The sequence below is a fragment of the Lemur catta genome, chromosome 9, assembly GCF_020740605.2.
Source record: "Lemur catta isolate mLemCat1 chromosome 9, mLemCat1.pri, whole genome shotgun sequence".
NCBI lineage: Eukaryota > Metazoa > Chordata > Mammalia > Primates > Lemuridae > Lemur > Lemur catta.
This window is the reverse complement of record NC_059136.1, coordinates 52,571,836-52,579,383: the sequence shown is the minus strand read 5'-3', so window position 1 is coordinate 52,579,383 and position 7,548 is coordinate 52,571,836. Positions and strand designations below refer to the sequence as shown.

Below are 7,548 nucleotides of genomic sequence, written 5' to 3'. Positions count from 1 at the left end.
AGTGGATGGCTCACTGTTCTATACCTGGTATGTGCGGCGGATGTTGTTAATAATGATCTCAAGATATAGAATAGAATTCTGTCTGCCTGGAACCATTGGCAGGTCTGAATCTGGTGGCTTTCCCTCCTTTTTATCTGCAGGTGCCCAGGGATTACCTGTGGGGGCTTCAATAGCTAGGAGCCAGAGCTAGCCATCTTGAGATGTATGATAGATGAAGAATTATACTAAGAGAGACAGAGAAAAAACCCTAGACTCGTATCTTTTCTTTTCTTCTCTAAGTAGGATCTGATATAAAATGTCCAAAATGAGAACCAGAATTTTGCCCAGATGTTCACTCCTCGCGCTATCAGGTCACAATAGATCTGACTGTGTCCCCATCCAGGTGCCCCCTTTCTCTGCATTGTCTTACCTATTTGTAATAGTCTATCTTTGCCAATTTTTTTGATGTTTTCTTACCATCTTTTGGCTCTCGTATCAAGATCCCACCCTTTAGAAAGGTTTCACTGAGGATATCATTTCTTGGTTCCCAGGGCAAAAGCCTATTATATACTTATTTTATTCCAATCTCCCAGATAGTCCTGTGATGCTGCCTACTAACACAGACACTAGGGTCTACGTACATTCCCTCCACGCTGTTCCCAGGTTGGCCTGCAGGACCCATAGAATGTGGCAGAAGTGGTGATGTGTCAGCTCTGCAAGTATGAACAACACTGGCTTCCTTCTTGGCTGCTATCTCTCTTTCTCTTAGATCATACGCGTCTAGGGAGGCCAGCTTCCATGTTGGGAGTTGTCCTAGGCAGAGGCCCATGAGGTAACTGAGCACTGTGGCCAACAGCCCCATGAATGATCTTGGGAGTGGATTCTCCAGCCAGTTAAGACTTCAGATGACTGCAACCTCAGACATCTGCAACCTCATGATATGCCTGAGTCAGACCCACTCAGCTAAGCCACTCTCAGATTTCTGACCTTCAGAAACTCTGTGAGAGAATACATTGTTGTTTCAAGCTGCTACATTATAGGTTAACTTGTTACACAGCAATAGGTAACTAATACAACTTCTTTTGTATCCTTTCCCCAATCTTCCCTTTGCCATGTAGGCACTCAGTCAATGATGAATGAATGAATAAGTTGCCTTTGGCCCTGTAAGTTCGTCCATTTTCCCTTATAGCACAGATTTGTTTTTGTTATGAGAACTTTATAGGTCTCTATTGATTGTCTCACTTTTCTACAGAGTTGAAAATTGTCAAAGGCTATTTAATCTCCACCCAATAAATCATTGGTATACACACATAAATACATACACACACACTATATATACACACACACTGGGCTGCCAGATATATTTTATAAGTTTCCCTTTTCTAGTAAAATAAATAAGTTGGATGGTTTATGTTGGCCTGACACATTTAAATTTCAATGCTATTTAAATGATCCTAGTACAAGTATGCTATAACCCTATGAAAACTTTTTTTCCCCTGACAGTTTATAAACTAGGCTATTTTGCTGTTCATAGCATTTATTTATTTTTTGCCCATTTGCTTCTCGCTTTTTTTGAGTCAACTTACTTGATATCTGGGAGTTATAAAAATATTTTAAGATAGGTTGATTTACTACTCAATAGCTGGGTTATGATTTTTGAATTCTCCCTTACAGGAAAATGTTAATGACAAAGTAAATTTTTATGCCAATTGACTCTCTGTTAAATGTATGTATTTTGGATCTCTGCTGCCTAAAATATACCTTCTGTTCTTTCTGTAGAAATGTGCTAATGACTCAGTGAAACCCAAGTTAAACCAGAAAAAGTGCTTTGCTCAGGATTTCTTTTTGGTAAACAACCAGAGGTAAAAAGGTGGGTAAAGACCTTCTAGGTGATTTTTCTGTAAACTTCTCATCTGCTCAGAATTCTCACCCAGAACTACCCTTACATGGGAGTCCCTTTTTACCTAGCTCCATCAGAGCACATTCCTGGTCTCTTTGTCCCCACACCTACTCCTCCCAGCAGAGGAGTAGCTTAACTGATCTGAGTTTGGGTGGAGAACTGAGCATGTACGACTCAGGGAAGCCCAATGTCTGGTCTGTCGGCTCTTGGCCATGTGGTAAGCTTAGAGCTAGGTGCCTGCCGTGTGTGTGTGTGTGTGTGTGTGTGTGTGTGTGTGTGTGTGTGTGTGTGTGTTGGGGAGGACTAGGGGCATGCTGAGGTTGGCCAGCGCTGCCTGTGACTCTATGGGTATAGCAAATTCTGTCGGGTCCACATCTTTCTCCCAGCCCCAGCGTCTACTTCTACATGCAAAAGGCTGCTTGTTACAAAAACCTGTGCTTTTTGTTGGAGTGTTTTTCCTGGCCACAGGAACATTCTAGGCCGATGCATAAGACAAGCTGGAAGTACCCAAGAGTGGATGTCCCTAGAAGCAGCCTTCGCACCATATCGGCCTGGGAGTCCATGAGTAAATGGCCCAGCTTCCTGAAGCCTAGGCTGCGATAACTCTCACAGGTGTGTTCTACACTGTCTCCTAGACTTCCCCAGCTGGATTGAGTTCAGGCTGCCTGCAGCAGTAACTGGCTTTAGAACATTCTCTTGGTTGGCTTTCTTCTCTTTCCATTCCCACTCCCCTACTCCCCTGCTTGGATTAATTTCCAAATAAACGACCTGCAGTCCAATCCTTGGGTTCTGCTTCTGGGTGAATCTGTTTAGGGAACATCACTTCGGAACCACTGCTGCCTCCCCCCTACACCAGTCTCCAACAGCTCCTGAATGAGAAAGCTGACGCTTCCAGCCCCATCTGCCCGACTTCTCTGTTTATCTCAGTTAGTTCAGAACCCAGGTGGGTAAATGATTTATGTCATTGTGGTCCCTTTTCAAATTCCCATAACTTTTACTTTTCTACCTCTGTTAGTTTCTTTGCAATAAAATTAAAAAATATGAAATTAAGCCTTATAAATAAAACTAAGTGAATTTGGCTTATAACCCACTCTGCTCCTGCTGAAGACATGGAGAAAAATATATATATATATCCCTTTTCTATTTGTTTACAATGCTATAGTCTCATAACAAATTTAGTCTCCTTAGCTAAAATTTGACAAAATGCTTTAGTTGACAGTATTGAATGTTTTACTTTTTTCCCATCAGATAACCAGATTCACATTTGTTTCTTTATTCTACTTTTGTATAATGGTTTTCTCTGGAAACTGAAAACATTTTTCACAGTATATGGATTTTGTTTATTTATATTTGCTCTTGGTGTTGAGTCAGAAAAATTTACAGATGGAAAGTTGAGGCTAAGAAGTTAACCTGATATGCAGACTTGGACGGTTTAACTTCAGTCTCCTCATTTATGAAATGCATATGGTATTATTTTACCTATATAATAGGTTTGCTGTTAATATCAAATAACATGAGCGAGTGTATTGTCTTATAAGTATGAAGTGATATAAAAATGCTGGTTTTTATTTCCTCAAGGATAATTTTGTGTTTAAGACAAAGAGAGGTAGCTAATTCTTAAGAATATGGTTAATTTGAAAGTACAAGTGAGGCACCTGCAAGAACCTATTGACTTCTAAAGCAGAAAGATAGGAAATTGCTCCCTAGGAGGTGCCAATCTATTCTAAATTTAGGGTCCATGTGGGGAAGGGGGAGTTGATTGTTTTCACTTGATTCTTTGTGGCAGCAGCAATTCCCCAAATAGTGCTTTCTCTTAAATTGCCATTAAGAATCTGAAGCAAGGTCATTAGCGCAGGGTGTGTGAATAGGCCAGCTAAAACTGCTTGGAGTTAATCAATAGCTGTGATCCTCAAATAGCTGCTCATTCACATGATGCTTGTGTTGATCCTGAATGAGATGCATCTGACAGTCAAGTTTATTAAAATAATCTTACAATCTGCTGCATATCTAACCAATCATCAAAACCTTTACTTCTTCCTCCCAAATGGGGCATTGGTTAACTAAAATAGATGTTCTCTGATATCATGAAAAAAATTGGGAGTTCATTTGATGGGCTTTTCAGATATGTGTGAATTTCTATACTTGATATTTCTCTTATTATTTTTTAAAATCTCAAACATGTCCAGAATGTTATCTCCTCATGTACATTTAGGCAGGCTATTTTCCAAAAAAACCCCAAAGGCTTGTTTTTATTTTCTGGCCTTCACTGACACCTGCTGGCCTTTTATGCCACGAGGAGAAATAGAGCCCTTCTAATCGATTGTTGGGCTTTGGCAGGACAGCACCTGGGTGTCTTCTGATTGTGTGAGGTATTTAGATCTCAGAGAATCTTTAATTTCTCACTCAAATTGTACATTCCTTCTAAGGCTCTATGACATGACCAATTAGCTTTTGCATTGCATTTCTAGTGATGAATTCATTTCTTTGCTAAGGATCCCCATTACTATTACCAGAATTTTTATTTTTGCTAAGGTTGAATTTATTTTCTAGTTTATATGGCTGTTTACCTATTTTCCCTCCCATATTCCTTTTTGTCTTTACTTTAGTAGAATCTCATTTTTTCCATTTAGGAGAAAAGTGGAGACCAGATGACCCATTAGATTTATCCAATATTTCAGACTCTGATCTGCCTTCTTAACTATAGATTTTGTGTGTTTGTTTAGGGAGAGGAAGAGTTAGAGCTAAAGAATTCAAGTGTTCACTCAGACTCTATTTTGCTTTGCCCATGGAGGAATAAAGAAAGTATCCTGGAAAGTGAAATGGAGCCAATGTGGAAATGGCCTTCTAAACCTGTTGGCATCCTGGGGTACCAAGTGATTGCCCCTCTTCTGCTTTGAGTGTTAATAAGTACAAAATAGATCCAGAAAAATAAATTGAATTATTGATTTTATTAGCCCAAATCCCAGAGCTCCCTGGTGGGTAACTCTGGCAATATTGAGATGTCCTACTATGTCTGTCCAAATCTAGACCCTGGACTGGCCTTAGAGAAAGGGAGTATGCAGAACATACAGTGACCTGACTCTGCTAGCCGCTCAGAGGATATCAGGCTGCCTTATAGCCACACGGGAGTGCAGGGAGAGGAGATATATTCCCATATGAGTCTGCTTGAGTATCAAGAATATAATAGCCTTGGAATAATGATGTCTATAACTGATGCAGGCAAAAATGAAAACTCATGCATGGTTAATAGGTACTCCACAATACTTTTTGTCTCAATCTAAGGACTATTGTATGAAGTTCACAGATGTCACCTTTTGTTTGTTTTCATTCCATCAGTATAGGGTATTTGACACATAGGGTAGAAATGTTGGATAGATAAGAGGCCATATGCCTTAGTGACTCTTCAGATGCAAAACATCAGATTGATTTTAGGTTACAACGTGAAGGGGAGGATTATGAAAATATATTGACTAATTATGTAGAATTCCTATGTGTAAATAGGCATAAAGAAACCCAAGTTCTATTCAGAAATTCAATGAGAATCTAAATGAACTGGGGGACATGTATCTATCAGTTTTCCATGGAAGCCCACATTTAGGACCCCAATTACTATCTTTCTATGATAAGATGAAATAAAATTTACTTATTTTTTCTCATTAATCTTTGTTTTAATGGGTCTCAAAATTCTGTGTGAGATTTCTGGTCAAGTTGTTTCCATTAAAAAGTGCTGATTTTAAAATAAATGCCTTAAAAATTGCCACATGAAAAAAAATGGTCCATAAAACATTCTCCTTTCCTTCCGAAGGTTTTACGATGCAGTGTTATCATTAACTAGTCTCTTACTATTAAACTTAAATGGCTAATTGAAAGAACTTTGAGACTGTTCCTCCACCACTGATTACGTCTGGAGTGGCAGGTGTTAGGGATCATACTCATTTAGGCTTCTGAGTTTCTGGGCAGACTTGGTGACCTTGCCAGCTCCTGCAGCCTTCTTGTCCGCTGCTTTGATGACACCCACAGCAATTGTCTGTCTCATGTCACAAACACCAAAACAACCCAGGAGAGGATAGTCTAGAAGCTCTCAGTACACATGGGCTTGCCAGGAACCATATCAATGATGGCAGCATCACCAGATTTCAAGAATTTAGGGCCATCTTCCAGCTTCTTTCCAGAACAGCAATCAATCTTTTCCTTCAGCTCAGCAAACTTGCAAGCCATGTGAGGTGTGGGACAATCCAGTACAGGGCATAGCTAGCATGGATTTGGCCTGGATGGTTCAAGATAATCACCTGATCAGTAAAGCCAGCTGCTTCCATTGGTGGGTCATTTTTGCTGTCACCAGCAACATTGCTCTGATAAACATCTTTGACAGATGTTTTCGACATTGAAGCCCATATTTTCCCCAGAAGAGCTTTGCTCAAAGCTTTATGACGCATTTCAACAGACTTTATTTCAGTTGTAATGTTGACTACAGCAAAGGTGACCACCATGCCGGGTCTGAGAACACCAGTATCCCCTGGGTCCTCTGTGAGACAGTACAGATACCACCAGTTTTGTAGACATCCTTGAGAGGAAATGCAAGTGCTTGTCAGCTGGACGAGTTGGTGGCAGGATGCAATCCAGAGTGTCAAGCAGCGTGGTTCTGCTGGCACTGTCACCTTTTCAGGTGACTTTCCATCTCTTGAACCCAGGCAGGCTAACACTTGGCTCCAGCGTGTTGTCACCATTCCAACCAGAAACAGGCACAAATGCTACTGTAGCCAATTTTCTTAATCGTAAGTGCTGACTTTCTTAACCATTTCCTTATATCTATTCTGGCTGTAGGGTGGCTCAGTGAAATCCATTTTGTTAACACCAACAGTTAGTTGTTTCACACCCAGTGTGTAAGCCAGAAGGGCATGCTCACGGGTCTGCCCATTCTTGGAGAAACCAGTTTCAAATTCACCAGTCCATCAGGAACAATCGGGACAGAACAGTCAGCCTGTGAACTACCTACCTGTCATCACGTTTTTGATAAAGTCTCTGTGTCCTGGGGCATCAATAACAGTCATGTAGCATTTGCTGGGTCAAATTTCCACAGGGAGATATCAATGGTGATATCACGCTCATGCTCAGCTTTCAGTTTATCCAAGACCCAGGCATACTTGCAGAAGCCCTGTTCCATCTAGAAGCCTCCTCCTCAAAATTTTCAGTGGTTCTTTTGTTGATCCCACCACATTTATAGATCAGATGGCCAGTAGGGGTGGAATTGCCCGAATCTACGTGTCCAGTGACGATGATGTGATGAGTCTTTCTCTGTCCCATTTTGGCTTTTGGGGATGGTTTTCACAACATCTGTGTTTTGGCAGAAAATCTGTTGAGAAAAAAATAAAATTAAAAGTACGGCGTGTCTATTAAATGCTAGAAATGAGGACTTATATTAATAAGACCTCATGGAGCTTACGTCCTGGTGGTCAGACTAAAAAGATGGAATTCGTAATTTAGAGGAAAGGCTGAAGATGGGATGGGAGATATGGCTTAAGAGTTGGAAAGAAGCTTGAAAATTAACTAAACTCAGTTTCTAATTTTCAGATGAGGAAACCAAAACCACAAAGACTAATTGAATGCTCTCAGAGTGATTTGAGCTCATTAATAGCAGAGGAGGACCAAAACTATGCCTGACTATGTCC

At 40.5% G+C, this 7,548-nt stretch overlaps 1 long non-coding RNA gene and 1 pseudogene across 2 annotated transcripts in view; one reads left to right on the top strand and one right to left on the bottom strand.

Annotated features, from left to right (window-relative positions):
• Window positions 1-2,468: 2,468 nt before the first annotated feature.
• Window positions 2,469-7,548, top strand: part of LOC123644677 — a 146,939-nt gene continuing 141,859 nt past the window's right edge. For both annotated transcript variants that reach the window (XR_006737212.1, XR_006737213.1), the window contains exon 1: window positions 2,469-2,491. This is a non-coding gene — a long non-coding RNA (uncharacterized LOC123644677). The remainder of the gene's footprint in view (window positions 2,492-7,548) is intronic.
• Window positions 5,951-7,183, bottom strand: LOC123644676 (annotated as a pseudogene).